Consider the following 20,491-nt stretch of genomic DNA (forward strand, 5'->3'; position numbering starts at 1 on the left):
TAGAGTTGGAAGGGACCTTAGGAAAGTGTCCCAGTGATTACTGAACAAATATTAATCAATTAACTACAGTAGGAGTAATAATGAATAAATAATCTTAGTATTTAAAAAAAGATATAATTTAATAATAAACAAAAAAAGGAAAAGAAAAGGAAAAGGATTCTTTCAGTAAAGTGAGCAAAGCAAAGAGAGCCAAACTCACACCTGTAGCATTTTACCAAAGTAAAGCACAAGCTCCCAAAAAAGAGCCCCACAGCGTGAGTCTCAGCCAAATTTATCTCCCATGCCCCTGTATGTCAAATAAGGACGTAACTTAAAAAGACGCTGGGAATGTAGCTCAGGTGTGGCAAATTTTCCACCTGCATACTACTATGTGCTAGGCACTATACTAGGTAATGGTGATGCAAATAAAAAAATGAAACAATCCCAACTCTAAAGGAGCCTTCGTTCTATTTGTTATTGAGTATCTACCAAAAAGAACAGAGTTATGGATGAAAATGCCAGCAGTTATAGAGTTTAAGAAAAACTTTGTCCCTTGTTTAAGAGATGAGGAAACTAAGTCCCAAAGAGATTAATTTGCCAGAATTTACAAAGGTATTAAGTAGAAGAGCCAGGATTCAAGCACAGGTTCCAAGTCCAATAAAAGAACAATGGATATTAGAAATAAAAATTGTCTTGTTCACTTACTTGATGCAATGTGAAGTCAAAAGTGGAAAAATGAATTCTAGAATTTCCTCCTGCCATACTGCAGAGCTTCTACAGTGGTTTCAAAATTGTCCACAAAGATTTGTTCTTCATTTCAAATTTCTAATTACCTAAGGAGACCTGTGCATACCAGGCATATACAATGCTGATAGAAACTTCAGAAATTCTTTGTCTATAGGTTTTTTTATTTTTTTGTTTTTTGTTGTTGTTGTTGTTGTTAAATAAGATAAGACTATCTGGGGTGATTTGGCAAGGTGGAAAAGGAGACTAGATTTCTCAAAGCGTCTTTAAGAGCAATTATTATCTAATGATAACATATAATTAATGATCATTAATCTTAATGATACAGCTTGGTATACAGTGGATTGAGTTCTGGGCCTAGAGATGAGAGAACTGAGTTAATCATTACTTGACAAAAACTGCTTGGAAAACTTGAAAACAGTATGGCAGAAACCAGACCAATCTCACACTCTGTACCAAGATAATATCATAAGTAAATTAGAGGAACATAGAATAGTTTACCTGTCAGGTCTATGGAGAAAGAAAGAATTTATAAGCAAACAAGAGACAGAAAAAATTATAAAAAGTAAAATTAATAATTTCACTATATAAATTTTAAAGTTTTTGTACAAACAGTGTAACCAAAATTAGAAAGGAAACCACAAACTGGGAAAAATTTTATAACAAATTTCTCTGATAAATATCTTGTTTCTCAAATATATAGAGAACTAAGTCAAATTAATAAAAATATAAGCTATTCCTCAAGTGACAAATAGCCAAAGGATATGAACAATCACCTTTCAGATGAAGTCATAAATTGTGTGTTTGTAATTCAGGGATGTGCTATTTAAAAGTATCTTACAAACTTCCTGTGGACACATAGGGACTTTGAGACTACATTCCCCATGATCCAATGAGTTTCCGGTTTCCGGTTTTGGATGTGGGGACGTCAGACGTCCCCACATATAGGGCAGCTTAAATTCGGAGGTCAGGCTTGAGACAGTCTCTCTTTTTGTCTACGTAGCGATGATGGGCATGGGCAGTAACTTTGAAGAGTTTTTACCAGGCATGTGGTCTAATAATTTATCTCTATCACCATGGCAATTAAAATATTAATTTCTCTTATACTATCAGTCTTTATCATTTTTAATCATAATAAAATAATCATATGAAAAATGTTCCAAATCACTCTTGATGAGAGAAATGCAAATTGCAACAACTCTGAGGTACTACCTCACACCTATCAGGCTGACCAATGTGACAGAAAAGGAAAATGGTAAATGTTGAAGGGGATGTGGTAAAATTGGGATACTAATGCATTTTTGGTGGAGTTGTGAAATAATCCAATCATACTGGAGAGCAATTTGGAACTATGGCAAATTTTGTATGCCCTTTGATCCTGTAATACCACTACTGTGTCTGTCTCCCAAAGAGTTTTTAAAAAGGGGAAAGGACCTAATTACACAAAAACATTTATAGCAGCCCTTTTTGTGATGGCAAAAAATTAGAAACTGAGATAATAGCCATCAACTGAGAAATGGTTAAACAAATTGTGGTGTATAATGGTGATGGAATACTATTGTCCTATAAGAAATGCTGAACAAGATGATTTCAGAAAGAGCTAGAAATACCTATATGAACTGATATGGAGTGAAATAAGCAGAGCTAGAAGAACATTGTACACAGTAAATATAATATTGTGGAATGATCAACTGTGAAAGACTTAGCTACTCTCAGTAATACAATGATCCAGGACAATTCTGAAGGACTTATGATAGAGAATGTTATCCACCTCCAGAGAAAGAACTGTTGAAGTTGGAATGCAGATCAAAGCATATTGTTTCTTACTTTAGTTTATTTGGGTTTTTATTTGGGGGATTTGGCCTTATATGATTATTATCTTACCAAAAAAAATGAACAACATGGAAATATGTTTTGAATGAAAATACATGTATAACCCAGATCAAATTGTTTGCCATCTTCAAGAGAGGCAGAAATTGCAAAGAAATAGATATTAGATCTATGAAAAGAAAAGTTTTCCAACAAAAAGAGTAATTGAGAAACATGGACTGACATGGAAGGTAGTTGAACCTTTTTAAAGGTCTTTCAATAGTGGTTAGTTTACCACTTTCCAGGAATGATATACCAAGAAATAAAAACTTAGTATGATTTACTCTAGGCTTCTGCAGTCCTTCCTAGTCCTGAAGATCCTGTGGTTCTTTTACATAAAACTTTACCTTATGTTATTGCCAAATGGTGTCATACGATTCTCCTTCTTTGTACTGCATACTGTGCTAAGTACTGCTGCTCAAGAAAGCACTCTCCCACTTAGCCCTTTGCCTGTGTGTGTGTGTGTGTGTGTGTGTGTGTGTGTATGAAATAGGCACAAAAGTGAAAAGTAAAGGGAAGGAGAGAAATGATACCTAACGACCCACAAATTGAACAAATCTGTATATGATAAGTTAATTAATTAATTAATATTTGTGAAACAGAAGTCATCTGGAAAACCTGTGTTCAATTTGAATCCACCCAATCCAGTTGAAGGGATTAAAGAGCATAGAACTTTATCAGAAAAGGGCATTTTCCATGGAACTAAATATACATTCTGGTCTCTTGGTGGGGAACTACACTTTGGTGGGACAACAGTCAGTCAGCCAATAATCATTTAAATGTCTACCATATGCCAGACATTGTACTAAGCACTGGAGATAAAAAAGAAAGACAAAAGGGGAATCTAGGTAGTTCCTGGCCTTTAGGAACTCAAAATCTAATGGGAGAAACTATATACATGTGTGTGTGTGTGTGTGTGTGTGTGTGTATGTGTGTGTGTGTGTGTATACATATATACACAAGATAAGAATAAACAGAGAGAAAATTCTAGAATCCAAGAGAGATTGGAAAATACATTCCTGTAGAAGGGAGGATTTTATTTGAGACTTGAAGGAAGCCATAAAGCAGAGATGAAGAGGGAAAGCATGCTGGGCATGAAGGATAGTTTGCTACTAAGGTTACCTTATTGAAACAAAAATGAAATAGTTAAGTATATGCAAAGCATTATGATCAGTCTAAAGATACTTAAATGTATCTGTGATCTCAATGACCATCCTTCCAATGATGTAGCTCACGACTCATCCATACCTGCTCGTTCTGTGGAACTCTTGTCCAAATCCTCCCATAAGTTCAACACAAGAACTTTACTGCACATGCTGAAGGCCATTCTCTTTCTTTTTTGACATTAGGAAAAAGTTGTCCATACATTAGCCCTCCCTCTGAACAGATGGCTAGTTTATCTTCTTTTTACTCATACATCTCTTTCATTCTATCATTTACACCAATTTTCCTTCCTACTTCCTTGTTTGTAAGTAGGCTACAGCCTATTCGGGCATAATATATACTCTCTATTACCCTTTGAGTTGTGCTCAAGCTCAGTTCTTTAAGACTATTGTGTTCCATTATTCACAGTCAAACACCCCAACTATGAAGAATAATGAACTTTTTAATGGATTTTGTTTCATAGAGAAGTCAACCATCATTTTAAAATTTTTGTAATTTTCTAAAGGTAAAGAAATACAATCCCATTCTTCCTGTGTTCATTCTCAGGCCCAACTAACATATATAAAGGGTCTGTCCAAGATAGAAAGAGACAGACAGACAGATGGACAGTCTAGGCAATATACATTCTTCAGCCACTTGACCTATCTTGTGAGGATAAACTAAATGCTTTTTAGTGATTAAAGATCTTGTTCAAAAAGGTTTACAATGTTTTGGTATTTAATGTAATCAGCAAGCAGAAGCATCCTAAGAGCATCATATCTACCCCTCTTCAATTTGCACTTTTCACTGGATCTCCTGTGAATAACTTTGGCAAGCCTATATATCCCAGTTTTATATTTCTCTTGATATTAATGGCTATCATGTAGTCCTAAAAGGTCATGTATCTTTTAAAGAATCTTATATATTTTAACATATTATATTATATAACTAGTTAGAGAAAAAAGACCCTTTTAGGCCCTACTTTGCCAATTCAAAACCTTTTCAGAGTTAATAATTAACACACTAGGTTCTTATATTCACTTCATCTTTGAGACAGTTGTATAATAATTCAATATCAATTATGAAAGACATGTTCCTTTCTAATATCCTCATCAAGTATATCTTTGATGTATGGCAAGTTATTCTCATAAAATATTTATATACATATGTAAATATGTATATGTATAAATGCATAACTCTGTATATGAGAAAGTTGGCACACAGTTAGTAGTAATTTTTCTGGGCCATAATTTTATTTTATTTTATTTTATTTTATTTTATTTTTTAAACCCTTACCTTCCATCTTGGAACCAATACTATGTATAAGGCAGAACAGTGGTAAGGGCAAGGTAATGGGGGTCAAGTGACTTGCCCAGGGTCACACAACTGGGAAGTGTTTGAGGCCAGATTTGAACCTAGGACCTTCCATCTCTAGGCCTGACTCTCAATCCACTGAGCCACCCAGCTGCACCCTTTGGCCACAATTTCAAAATAATCATAAAGTCAAAATTTTTTCTCTCCTTTTCCCCCCCTTCAAATACCCTGATAATCATTCCCTCAGATTGCATCAGTCTCCTCTTTGGGTACTTGATTTAATGCACTTGCTTTTCCCATTGTTTTCTTCACTTCCATTTCTACTTCCTCCATTAGCACATCTAAGTCTATAATGTTAAAATCCAAATGTGATGAATATTGTAGCCTTGATGTGAAAAAGTTTGTTATAAAAATATTGGAGATCTTTCCATCTTTCACCTGTTTGTTGTCTCCCTTCTACTTTCACTAAAGTTGTTTTTAGACTCATTATAGACATTCATTTCTATCCATTAAAATTCTGTATAAAATTATTATAATTGGTATCAATGTCCTTTCTTCCATCTATTTCACATATTCAGAATCAATAATATATTTTATTTGAATATGTAAGGCTGATATTGATTAATTGTATATAATAGTTTTTTTTTCTTTCTTCTAGCTTCATATTAATTACTTTGCCCTAAGTTAATGAAAGTACTATATACATACACAGAGTGGTTTCAAGAGTCATTCTCCCATGAATAAAAGGCCTTTTTTTTGGTAGAAAGGATACAAAGACAAAAAATGAAACCAGCCCCTTCCTTCGAGAAGCTTGCATTCTAATTGGGTAGGTGTTCTTGCCTAGTGGTCTGAGACCTCAACTAGGCAAAATAATGAAAGGAAACATACTTCTGGGAGACAGAGTAGAAGAAAGTATTGTATAAAAATCTAAGCTGGCAGATGAGAGTAAATTTAATGAGGAACAAGGAACAGAGACAAAGATGGCTAAATATAAAGAATTAATGGCAGGTTCATGACCATCCATACAACTCTCAGTTTACTCACTGTAAAATCCACAATCATTGTGTTTATTAATTGCTCACTATTTGCGGGATAGTGTGCTAAATTCTGGGAATACAAACAAAATCAGATAGGCCTTGCCCACTTGGAGCTTATATTCTTATGGAAAAGACAATATATATAAGAAAGTTAAACTTCATTTTTTTTCTGGTTAAATAAAATAATTTTTGGTAATTTAATTGGGATGATATTGAATAAGTATATTAATTTAGGTAGGATTGACATTTCAATTATATTGCTTCTGCCAACTCATGGATAATTAATATTTAAATCAGAGTGGGGGTTAAGGAAGTAGAGAGAGAAAGATACTTGCATGGAAAGGAGGTAGTGGAAGAGGAAATCCAGAGAGTCAGGGGTGGAGTCTAGAGTGAAATGAAGACATGCCTACCCTGGGTGCTTTCATTTAAAAAGAGATTCCGGTAGGGGCTGACCAATCAGAGGAAAAGAATGTAAATACAGAATGTATAGAATAAAGAGGTACAGTAAGCTTCTAAACCTTGAAGTTTGCTATGGCATGGTAGGAAAAATACAGAGTCAAGAATGGAGCCTGGAGAGGAAGAAAGACATGACTTTCTTGGGCATTTATCTTAAAATTGAGGTCCTGGAAAGAATTGAGCAATCAGAGGCAGAGACTAGAAAGGTGGAATATACTTCTAGTATCAGAAGGCCAACTGTCCAGTGAATTTCCAGGGTCAAAAGGTTGCTCTGGCATAGAAGAAAAAAATCATTATTTTGATATCAACAAGGTCTATATAAAAAATACTTTTTCCCCCAAACTATGAAGAAATTATCATTCCCTTGTGCTACAGCCTTTATCTCCAATTTGATACTCTAAATTCCTGGAGACCCTGAGTTTCTTATTCATAAGAATTGACCATATCTAGTCCAGTTGAAGGCCTGCTTCCTAGTCTTCTTCATACTATGCCACTACTCACTACATGTCACACACACACACACACACACACAGAGCTAACCATACTTTCTGACTTTAGTTCTGCAAACAATAATCAAATCAATGGTCCTAAAATACTTCTACTAGTTCACTATTGACCTCCTCTATTAGAATATAAATTCCTTGAGGAAAGGGAACATCCTGCCTAATTATATTTGTATTCCAAACACTGGCATTTATATCTTTTCCAAGTTAAGGATTATATAATTCTATGATGAGGATCAACTAAAAATCATTACATTTTGAAGATTAGGAATGTACCTGTAATTGTGAGGAGGGGAGGTGTTGTTTCAGAAAGGGTAGAAGCTTTCAAGAGTAAAGAAAAAGGAAGTAGATAAAACTAGTGTAAACAATTTTTTGCTAGCATTTTAGTGATAAAGGAGGCAAAAGGATTACAATACCTAAGTGGAGTATATTTTTTATGTTTTGCATGTATGTGTATATACATGTACATGTCTACATGTATCATATAAAATTTTGAAAGCTTCAACATACTGTTGAAAGAAAAAAAGGAGTCAGTAGAGAAGGAGAGATTAAAGCTATATGGAAGAGAAGAGATTATTAATAAAGCAAAGTTCTGGAGTCTAAAGTAAAAGATGGGGTCAGGGTTGTGTGAGGGTGAAGGGAAGAAGGTAAGAGGAAGGATGGATGGGAGAAAGGAGAGAGGAAGGTAGAGGAAGTGAAAGGAAGGTAGCGGTTCCCCAGCCTCAGCAGGGGAAATTGACCAGAGCCCTTTGGGGCTCAAATAAAAGATCAGAGAGCAATTTAGGTTTATAGAATAGCTAGGTTTTATTTAGATTAGGAAAGGGAAAGGTTAGGTAGGGAAAGAGGGTCTCCTCCACCTCCAGGGTAGAGAGAGTCCAGAATTCGAGAGAGCTCCTGGCTGGAGAGAGTAAAAAAAAAGTGCCAAAACTCTCTCTTTTATACTTTCTCCGACACTTCCCACAAAGGAATTGGGAGGTGTGGGGGAAATTGTAGCAGGGAGCCTTGGGAGATGTAGTGTCCCAGGGCTTAGAATAATTATAAAATTGGCCATAGCAAGAAATTGGCATACATTTCATCTTCCTCTGTAACCAGAAGTAGGGGGGAAATGAATGATTAACCTGAAAAATTTTAAGGGTTGAAGAATGGCAGTTGAAGTAACTTTCTACAACAGAAAACAATGGAAGCAATAGGCACTATTTCACGTGCATAATATTGAGTTTATTGGTGTTCATATTCATTTAGAATTGGTCAAGTGAAAAGAATGACCAATGGGATGTTTTTGATGAGTTTCACACACACACATTTACATGCATATATACATTTTAAGGGGGGAAAATCAGTGTTGTCAATGAATTTAGAGGCTTTTATTTGTTATGGAAGTAGCAAGATTGTGGTTGAGGGCTTGAGGAAGAGGAAACCCAGTAGAGAGGAAAGAGAACACAGAAAAGAGCCACATTAGAATTCTCAATTCTCTCTTACACACTAATTGTATAACAATGTACAAGTCATTTAACACTTTGATTTTATAGCTTCTCTATCTGTAAAATGGAGATGATAATATATTTAGTACTTATCTCAGGGTTTTTGTGAGTCAAATAAGATGGCATGTAAAACTGAAAAATTTAAAGTGTTGCATAATATCGACTACTCTGTGGGGAATGAAGCAGAGTAGAATAGAACCTAGTTAAGGTTATTTACCATAAATTTGTAGTAGGTGAAATCAACTTTATTTCATAATTTTCTTGAGGCAACTCAGCAGCCTAATGCAAGTATAGAGAAATTGGATGATGGGAGTTACCAAAGGATTTTAATTCAGTAGAGGGAAAGAAGAGAAGATCAGGACAAAGAATCATACTAAGGTGGTAACTAGTGAACCATTAAAGTGACTGAATGGAAAGGAATAGAAGTTAATCAGTGGCACCTTAAAAAAAAGTTAAATTTCTAAAAGACAGAGGTTAAGAGAGAGGGCATTCTAGCGATGAAGTACAGCCTAGAAATGGTTTGGAGAAAGGAACTAGAATGTTGTCTAGAGGAACAGCAAGTAGGCCAATTTGACTAGAATATAGAGTGTATGAAGGGGAGTGATATGTAATAAACCTAGGAAAGGTTTTTAATGCCAAACAGGCCTTGCATTTATCATAAGGGCAATAAGGAACTAGTAGAGCTTATTTTTCAGGGAAGTGACACAGTCCCGGGATTTATAATATCGTTTGCGGCTGTGTAGAGGATAGACTGGAAAGGAAAAAGACTTGAGTGAGGGAAACAAATTAAGAAGCTAATGTAATATTTTGTACACCTGATGATAGACCCAGAACTATAAAGATGACTGAATAAGTTAATAGAGGATACAGATGTGAGAAATTGTGTGAAGATATACATGAAATAGATTATATATTGGGTACTAAGGAAGTAAGAGAGAGAGAAGCATCAAAGATGACACTGAGGTTTTAAACCCAGATGACTTGAAGAAGAGTAGTTCCCTTGACTCTAGCTGAGAATTTAAGATATTTGGGACTGGGGCAGAGTGAGAGGTAGAAAACAAATTATGGTTGTAATGATTTGGTTTGACATGCCTATGGGATATCCAGTGGAAATTTTCCAAAAATAAGAACATGAAGGGAGACTGGAATTCAGGAGCAAAATTGATTGGAATCAGGATAGTCGATGAAACTGAGAGATTGAATGATTAAGGATCATCAACACAGTGAGATTTCTGAGGCCCTTTTAAATTCTGAAGTTTTCATGTTTCTATGAGTTTTGTGTACCTGGTAAGGGATTTGAGAGCTATTAAAAGTTTTTCAGCAGGAAAATGGACTAATTAAAATTGTCTTTTAGGAAGGTTAACTTGTCATTGGAACATGTGCACAGCAGACTAAGAAAAATAAACAAGGAGACAAATTAGTGGATAACATGTTCAACTTAGATTCAGGAAGACTTTGATTCAAAACTAGCCTCATATACTTATTTGATATGCACCCATAGGCAGATGACTGAACTGCATTTCCTCATTTTTAAAATAAAGATTATACAAATGAATGTTTTTCAGGATCATTATGATGCCGAAGTTAGATAATATATAAAAACATGTTTTATACATGTAAAAAGCGAAATCTAATGTCTGATTATCCCTAACCTGTTGTGTGGAGGAGGAGGAGAGCTCTCTTGAGCTGTAAGTACTGTACTATTATTCTGTGATACTCTCAATTCCATTCTTTCCAGTCCTTCAAACCAATTTTCTCTGGCAATAGAACTGTCCATGGTCCTCAGGATAAGAAAAAAAAAAGAAAGAAAGAAGAGGAGGGAAAAGAAGGGGAGGGGAGGAGATAGAAGAGGAGTGGCGGAAAGGAAATAAGAAAGGAAAGGGAAAAGGGAAAGGAAAAGAAAAGGGAAAGAAATTTAGAGGAAAGAAATGGAAAGGAAAAAAAGGTAATTAGCATTCTTTTTGTTAGGCATCTGAAGTTTGATTGTGAATTCCAACTTGACTTCTCTTTGCATAAAATGTAATTACCTTTTCTCCTAATATTGAGAGTATAGAAAAACATTAGTAGTGGCTTCTGAGCAGGAAGTATTGCAGCAGAGATAACAACCCATTTTGCCTAAGGCATTGGTCTTCTCAAAAGTTTATTTGTTATTCATCATTCAAGCAACAGAAAAATAGGGTAAGAAGTTTTAATTATCCTGACAGCCAGGTTTTCAAAGACAGACATCTAAAGCTGTCTGACTAGGGTATCAGATGAGCTAAAGTTGTCAACCAGAACAATTGTGGTCAGAACAGAAATGTGGCCATTATTTTAAAATATGGTACTTGCTTTTATGCCCTCACCTCCAGTCACAAGGCATCCTTACTGCCTGTTCAAAATACACTCAAAATAAAGCAGGCTGAAATTGAATTGTTTATGGTACATTGAGAGGTATAAGAGATTTTAGATTCACTCTATAGCTAACATCTCATTGAGTTACACTTGCTATTACTTGTTTCATTTGGTCTCTAATACCTTTAGAAAGCAAAGTCCTACTCTAATTCCTCATTATGACATAGAGGTGGCATTGGGTTCCTGAAGGCTATGACAACAAAGCATAAATTCTGTGAGGTTCTACCATGATGGAAAGATTTTGAGCAAGGTCCTGGCTACAGCCTGTCAGCTATGTGTGGACCAACTTAGTTAAATCAGAGAGGTTCATCACCAGCATACAGCTGCTTAGTAGCAAATTCTTTGGCCATGGAAACAAAAGAAACACAGTGAAAGGCAATGTGACAATCAGTTCTGTATCATTCCCTCCCATTTTTGTAGGGTTAGAGCTACAGAAAGGAATCAAAGGTCACAAAGAATCACAGTTTTTACATTGCCCATAAATGTTAATTTGGCTATTTTTTGATCTACATGAGACCATTGTACAAAGGACCAATAAATATTGCAACCAAATTACATCCATTTTTGCATTCTCACTATAAAAAATACCAAGAGACAAAAAGAAAAAGCAAAATGGGAGAACAGTTCCCAGGTTCTCCTTGGAAAGGCAAATAAAGGAGTTAAAAAATACGTATCATCATATGTCAAAGACAGGAATGTAATTTTAGCATGATGTTTTTGGTCATTGCAATGCTCTTAATCGACATTTTAAGCCAGCACAAAAATAATATTCATTCATGTGCCAATGTCTATCACAGAGAATACAGTTTGGGAAGTTCAATGAAGACTTTCACACCAAGTGCCAAAGAAAAGCACTGTAAGACTGGTGAAAAAAATATATTGCAAAATGTGGTTGAGGAGTAAGGAATGAGAGAGCCCAGCAATACACAGACTATACAAAATTCTTCAAGAAGGGAATTGGGTTCCTCAAATAGTACTGCACAAAATGAGAATATTTTAAGAAACAAAAGATGACACTTTAATGATGTGGAAGTCATTCCAAAATTGGTTTTCTCTGTGTAGTTGGGAAATAATTCACTAAAGCAATGACAAAAATTAAAGGAACCTAGACAAAAGGACAAAAATTACAAAATTAAAACAACATCAGCTTTTATATGAATTGCATATAGTAGTAGGTGGGAAATGAATGAAGGAAAATACTTGGACACCAACTATAAAAAATTATAAATAAATGTTCATAGAATCATAGATTTAGCACTGAGAGAGAGCTAAGGGATCATTGATTCCAGTTCCCTCATTTTAGAGATGAAGAATCTGGGAGGTTAGTGACTTGCCCAAGGTTGCACAGCTAGCAGTAATATCTGAGGCAAGATCAATTAATATAAATAAGTTGTATTAAGAAGAAAGACAAAAGAGAATAAAAATACCTTAGCAAATATTTTATTTATTTGACAAGTAGAAAGGCATGGAAGCCTAGAACAACATCAATTTTGAATGGGAAGTCATTTGTAAAACCATTCTGAGAAGCATGGTTAAAGATTATGAGCAGTATGATTTCATAAAACAGGGAGAAACTATAGAAAGAAAAGCTAATTTAAAGAAAACTTGATGACAGATCCAACTAAACAAAAACATTCTGAGTACTTTTAAGGATGAACCTGGAAGCAAGAAAAAAAAGAAATATATATATATGTATATATATATATACATATATATATATGTAATCTTCAAAACATTTTATAATAAACTCATTCACCACAAAGGACTTTGACCACTTTTGTATTCTTGTACCATAGTCCTGGATATGCTTATTAAGGGGGTAGAATGAGACAAAAGTTAATAAAGATGGACAAAGCAATTGGACTACGTGAAGTATAAACAGAGGAGGTTTGTAGTCAAGGAGAAACAATTTTAAGAGTGTTCAGGGATCAATCCCCAAGATATCTGAAGAAAAGGAAGATAAAAGATGAGGGTGAAAAAATCTTAATTCATATTATTATCCAAAAAGGCAACTTCTTTACATTTTTAAACCCTTACCTTTCATCTTAGATTCAATACTTTGTATTGGTTCCAAGGCAGAAGAGTGGTAAGGGCTAGCAATGNTATATACATATATATATATATGTAATCTTCAAAACATTTTATAATAAACTCATTCACCACAAAGGACTTTGACCACTTTTGTATTCTTGTACCATAGTCCTGGATATGCTTATTAAGGGGGTAGAATGAGACAAAAGTTAATAAAGATGGACAAAGCAATTGGACTACGTGAAGTATAAACAGAGGAGGTTTGTAGTCAAGGAGAAACAATTTTAAGAGTGTTCAGGGATCAATCCCCAAGATATCTGAAGAAAAGGAAGATAAAAGATGAGGGTGAAAAAATCTTAATTCATATTATTATCCAAAAAGGCAACTTCTTTACATTTTTAAACCCTTACCTTTCATCTTAGATTCAATACTTTGTATTGGTTCCAAGGCAGAAGAGTGGTAAGGGCTAGCAATGGGAGTTAAATGACTCATCCAGGGTCACACCGCTAGGAAGTGTCCAGAATCATATTTGAATTCAGGGCCTCCCTTCTCTAGATTTGGCTCTCAATACATGGAGCCACTTAGCTGCCCCCAACTCTTTTTTATATCTTCCATAAGTTTATCTAAAAGGCCACAACTAAACTTTGGAGCAGTTTTCCTTACTTCTTCTTAACATTGAGTGTATACCAATGAGGTATACAGATTTTCCATTGTATATGGAAATATACATAACATAAATATATGGAACATATATATGGAACCTAAATAATAACTCCTATCTCAACTTTTCTATTGATATAATTTTTATGAGAATCTTCTACTCATACATGAAGGGCATATTTGATGATATTAAAAGGAAGCAAGCAGCTTTTCCAATTAGTATTTCACAGAATACCCACATTCTTACCATCTTAAATTACTTTAAGTTGGAAAGAATACAAGAACCCACTGTGCTAATTGTTGGCTATAAAAAAATTGATTTGATGCTGCACAATATCACTTTAAAGGCTCTTCTTCAACCAAATGTCTTCTATGCCTATGTAAAATTATATAAGATTTCTTAAATATATAGCAATATAAATGACCTTGTTTGACAATTCTGTGATCATTAATATTATGTGAGAAGTTAAAGAGATATATACTTGCAAAGAACATTTGCTATTATCAAGAAGAAATTCCATTATAAAGCCTACATCCAAAAGCAAGTCCCTTAAGATAGAAATTCTCTCAAGACTCCTGTTTGCTGAAGACATGGTGTTTATATAACCAAGCCAAATCAAACTGTAGTCTCCTGGAGCATATTAATTATTATTAAAGAGAATTTGGTGTAGATGAGGAATGCATAAATTGTAGAATATAAAAGGCAGTTAAATGGTCATTCTATAGAATTTATTCATCTTTATGTGGAGAAAGACAGAGAGTATATTGGTATGTACTCTGTCATATAATGACACACAATAAAGTACTAAGAATGAAAATTGAACATTATCTAAAGCGATAGGGTAGTAATTAGAAGTCTAGACCCAAAGTCAGGAAGATCAGTTTTAATCTGGCCTAAGACATGTGTAACCTTGGGTAAATCACTTAACTTCTCTCTGTGTTCTCCTCAGTTTCCCCAGTTATAAACTGGGGATCATAATAGCACCTACCTCAGAGAGTTGTCAGAGAGATCGAAAGAGAATATTTATAAACTGCTTAGCACAATGCTGGGCACAAAAGAGGAGCATACTAAATGCTTGTTCCCTTCCTCTTTCACTTCTTCATCTCATCAATGGCAATGGAGAAACAAGTGTTGTTCATGAATGGACTGCAGTAGCACATTGCACACATGAAATGATGACTATAAAAATATAATAGAAGATGTCATTGAAGAAATATCTGAACAAAAAAGGACATGGTCCTGTCATGTGATAAGAATAAAGTCCAGTGGCCAGCACAATAGAAAACCTGTGTACCTCATGGCTATATACTCAATGTCAAGAAGAAGTAAGGAAAACTGCTGCAAAGTTTAGTTGTGGCCCTTTAGGTAAACTTATGGTAGATATAAAAAAGAGTTGGGGGCAGCTAAGTGGCTCCGTGTATTGGGAGCCAAATCCAAAGAAGGGAGGCCCTGAGTTCAAATATGACTCTGGACACTTCCTAGCGGTGTGACCCTGGACAAGTCATTTAATTCCCATTGCTGGCCCTTACCACTCTTCTGCCTTGAAACCAATACACAGTATTGAATCTAAGATGAAAGGTAAGGGTTTAAAATATAAAGAAAGAAAAGGGTTGCACCAGATAGGTAGGTATGAATGGGTTTGGGGGCAGCATCTTTGGAGAAAATACATACTTTAATGCAATCATAGATTAATTTCAGTAATTAACTTTAGCCACCATAAGTCCTCAAACTTTTCCTCTTTAACCATTCCATTCTTAATAGGAATCACAATGCTATTATGGTGACTGTCACTTTCGACAAGCTCTTTGGAAATAGGAATTATCCCACATTGCCTCCACCATTACAGTTAATCTGTTTGGTGTGCAAGTCACAGTTGTTCCTCTTGCACTTTTCTGATTAGCTAGATTCTCTTTCAAGTTGCATTCACTCAAATTAAAGAGAACCAAAGTACAAAACTTTACCCTCTTCTCTTAATGTGATATTTTATATTGAAAATCGTATAATAAAAGATTCTCTGTGCTCTATAAAACATCTGATTTAAAGTTTAGACAGAAATATTTTGGTTTCTTGGCTAACATTAGCTGCTATCAAAGGGCAGTAAAAATACTTATATCCATAAGAATGCAAATTGGGATCACCTAAACTTTAAAAATTATTCTTCAATATTCGTTTGTAATTTATTTCAAGAAATGAATAGACAAGTCATATAAAGTCTGTGGGATTGTTATTTTCTCCCACTCTTTCAATTTTTTGCTCTTTTCCCTGAATCATTTCAAAAATAGGAACTATGCTAGAAGTTTCATAGGCTTGGGAAAGTTGTTTAAGTAATTTAGCATTTTGACAAGTGTCTATATTTAAGCACATGAATCTATATGCTTATTGCCCAATAAATCTTTTAAGAGAATTAGCAGTTTTCCAGCATTAAATATTTTCTGAAAGCCTTTTTCAAAAATGTGTCAAAAAGTGGTAAATGAGATTTACTGGCATCTATTCTATTCATAGGCTTATACACAGTAAAGGAAAGTGAACACTGATAAGTAACACAGGATCTAATTAGGAAAATGATTTTATTCAGATTTCTCAGAAGAATGTCAATGCTATAATACATTATACACTATAATTCAGTGGACATAATCCTCAGGAAAAGCCTCAATGACTAGTATCAGGCTCTTCCAAACCTATTAAGTGACTTTGTAAATATTTTGTAATTCTTTATACAGGTACATAATACCATCCCACCTCACAAATAGAATGTAAGATCTGTGAAGGAAAGTACTGATTCAATTTTGCCTCTGGATTTCTAATACCTAAAACAATGACTAGCATATAGTAAGCACTTAATAACTTATTATTGAAAAAAAAACATTGAAGAAAAAATAAAACTACCAAACTATGGGCCAAACAGAGATCTGAAATATTATTTCATCTAGTCAATGGCAATCCCTGATTACTAATTTTCTTTATCAGAGCCAGTTGCTATATGTTACACCTTCCATCACTGATTTCCCTACGTGACTAAAAGTGGATAACGATTCCCCACCCCCCGTGTAGTAAGCGTTAGGTAACCCATGATGGAAAGGGATTGAATAACAGAAAACAGTTCTTTTGATTAAAGAGATTATATGACCCCATATCCAGAATGTACTCTTTCCTCACCTCTCACCTTTTTTAGAATCCCAACTTTATTTCAAAGATAAATTCATACACTACCTTCTATATGAGAACTTTCCCTGATGCCATTTTATTTCCAAACTGCTTGTGCCTCCCACAGAATTACCTTGTGTTTTTTGTGTACACTTTTAAGTAAACATGGTGTTTCCTCTAATAGATTGTAAGATACTTAAGGACAAGAACTATTTACTTTTGTCTTTGTGTCTCCAGTGCCTGCCACATAATAAGCCCTTAAAACATGCTTGTTAAATTCTTTCCCATATTCCTTCAAATTCTTTCTTGACAATGTTTAAAAATCCTTATAACTAAACAAAAAAAACTGTTCCACAGTAAGGAGTTAGGAAGACCTGAGCTCAAATCCAGCCTCAAACATTTATTAGATGTCTGATCCTGGGCAAATCACTTAACCTCTATTTGTCTCAGTTTTCTCAACTTTAAAATTGGGACTCTATAGAAAGAAATAGCAGACTGTTCCAGTATCTCTTCCAAGAAAGCTCCACTGAGGTCATCAAGAGTCAGATATAACTAAAAATGTCTTAACAACAACAACAAAACAAGGATCTTAGCTTTACCTTACAAATTATCCAAACAGTCAAACATCTCTATTAAGCATATATCTCACTGGAGTTGGGCTAAATGATGGGTTTACAAAGAAAGGTAAAAAAAATGGATCCTTCCCTGAAGGAACTAACAGTCTAATGGGGGTACACAACATGCAAATAATTATGTACAAACAAGTTCATATACATATATATATAACTTATAATTTTCTTATAAATGTGTTTAAATATGCTTAATATATTAATAATCATATATTTAACTTTATTAAAAAGAAATTATATAAATAGATAATTGGAATTGATATAATCGACAATGGGAAGTCAATAGAATTAAGAGGGATTTCAAAAGTTTTCCTATAGAAGGTAGGGTTTAGGTAGTTCTACTCCCATATTATAAAGATGAAGAAATTGAAACCCAGAAAGATTACATAATTTGCCCAAAGTTTAACAGGTCGCATCTGGCAAAGCTGGGATTCAAACAAAGGTTCTTTGAAGCCAAATCCAGCACTCTTTTCCTATACTGTATTGCTTTTTTCTCCAGCTGAGACATTTATCATCTCTTCAGTGAGACCAGGTGCATCATCCCTGGACTATACCATGTGGCCAAAACAGGTTGCTGCTCTTGCTTGGCAAAAAGTACCACAAGGAAGCCAGAAAAGTCTTAGATTCCTGAAGTGCTTGCTGGACTCATCTTTGTTTCAATGAAAATAATCTCAGATTGAGCTTCAAGAAGCTATTTTTATAACTGGAAAGGAGAGATGCTGATACTACCTTTAAAAAAAGTACCATCTTGTTTTCAAGAAAATTGTCATATGTGCTAGTGAATAATCATCAAAGAGAGGTATAAAATAATGGGAATTTAAAGATTCAGAATGAGTGATTACAGCAAGAATTTTTTTCTCCCAGAAGTAATCAAATCTGAGGGTCACCACAATAAGAAACAAAAAAACAGAATGAAGTCAATAGTAAAATCTATCATATTTAAAACAAACTGGGGATCAGAAAAATGTACCTTTAAAGCAGAAAGTTGAATATCAATCTCTACCCAGGGGCTGTGCTTCATCCAGTCCTGGCACAGAAAGAAAATGTCTAAAACACACCAGAAGGTATTCATGGTGTAATAAACCAGTGTCCTAGTGGGTGAAAATTTGGGAAGAGAAATCAAGTCAACAAGCATTCATTAATTGCCTACTATGTTCCAGATGCTGGGGTAAGCAGTTGTGGATACGAGGGAAAAAAAAGACAAAAACAGTTCCTGCCTCAAGGAGCATACAGCTTAATGGGGAAGGCAATGCAAACAACAATGCACAAACAAAATCTATACAAGATAAATTGGAGATAATTACAGAGGGAAGGCTCTAGCAATATGGGAATTCGGAATAAGGCTTCTTGCAAAAGATAGGATTTTAGCTTAGACTTTGAAGAAGTCAAGAGGTGGAGAGATGAGAAGAGAAAGTGTTCCTGAAATAGGTGACAGCCATTGAGGAGGCATGAAGTCAGAAATAGAAGGCTCTAGTGAAAGGAAGCTGTCATAAAAACTGCATGTGAAATAAGCTATTTTAGACCAGCCTGGATGGTCAAATGCTTTGCAAATACTCTTAATCCAAGATCCTATCTGCAGGTGCTCTTTAGCAATGCCATGATGCTTCATGAAAGAAGGAAAGAACTTATACCCACTTATTTGGCCAAGAGCCATCATGAGGAATCATATTCTGCATCTGTAAATTGCCCTTGTAGTTTCAGTGGATGAAATATTCTTCCCTGTTCCCTGTCATAAAGTTCTGTGCTATATTACTTTAAGCTATTAAATACTTGCCCCAAAGCAGATTACGCTTTCAGCAGTGGCTCTGGGATTGACATAAATATAACCATATCCAAAAAAATTAAATATCCTCTATAAGAAATATTATAGAAATCAGGATACTGGTATTACTATTGCTGATGAAACAAATATAATGCTGGAAAGGGATACACATGGTTGGTGAACCCTCATTTAGCCATATTGTTAACTCTGCTGGGTATCTGGGTGAAAACACAGAGCATTAACAAACAGCCACCCACTGTTTTCTGTAAAACTGGAAACGAAAGAGATTATTATTTTTAAATAATAAAATAAAATCCATGATGTCTCAAACTCATCCACTACAAGTTACATCAGTTTTGTGGAGAAATGTAACCTGTAACTATATATTAAGGATTTCAAAAGAAATGCGTTAGTTTTCGAGCACCTGACATGATACTAAAAGAGAAACTTATTAATATTAATATAATAAGAATCTCAGTTAAAGGGTACCTACTTCAACAATATGCATTTTCATATTGTTATCATGCTGAAAGCCTCATTCAGTATTTTGAAATCTATATAGTCAGTGCCCGTGAGACAACATAAGGTCCCTAGATTCTTTTTTTACATAATATACACCAGTTACCAGGAGATACCTGTCCAGTTGCAAATTATCCCAGTTAGAAATGGAAAAAATTCTCTAAAATCTACAATATATTCATGTTCCAAATCTCTTTTTAAAATCATAATTTCTACAATATCAATATCAATAGACAAAACAAAATTCAAACAACATTTCCTTCCAAATGTCTTCCAGACTTATAAACAAGAAAAATACAAGGAGGAAAGATACATTCACCTCGCCATAACTATGCCTTTCCTGTCATAACTCTTTGAAAGTTTTCAACTCTGACAGCACTTGGTCCTCTTGCATTATAGACCTAGATCACATCAAAGCTGAGATTACCCTTCAGGCAGATAGTAGATACCTGATTTTTGAAGTGTGAGAGACATAGATTAAAACATTAATCAAATGAAGAGTCTCCCATAATATGAGCTAACAAAAGATAAATTGTAGGAAAGAAAATATCAATATGACTTAAAATGAATAAACCAAGCTAAAATGTTTGAAGAATGATGAATTAGCAAGGAAGTTATGCTAGATGTGACAAACGTATAAGAGGTATCAAAATGTCTATTTAGGACTGACCATATCGGAGTTACTTAAAACGATGAAAATTTGGTCTTGAAAAAGTTATACTGAAATACAATGATCTAGAACAATTCTGAAAGACTTATGACAAAGAATGCTATCCACCTGCAGAGAAAGAACTATTGGAGTCAGAATGCAGATCAAAGCTTACTGTC

This window comes from Gracilinanus agilis, chromosome 1 (assembly GCF_016433145.1).
Source record: "Gracilinanus agilis isolate LMUSP501 chromosome 1, AgileGrace, whole genome shotgun sequence".
NCBI lineage: Eukaryota > Metazoa > Chordata > Mammalia > Didelphimorphia > Didelphidae > Gracilinanus > Gracilinanus agilis.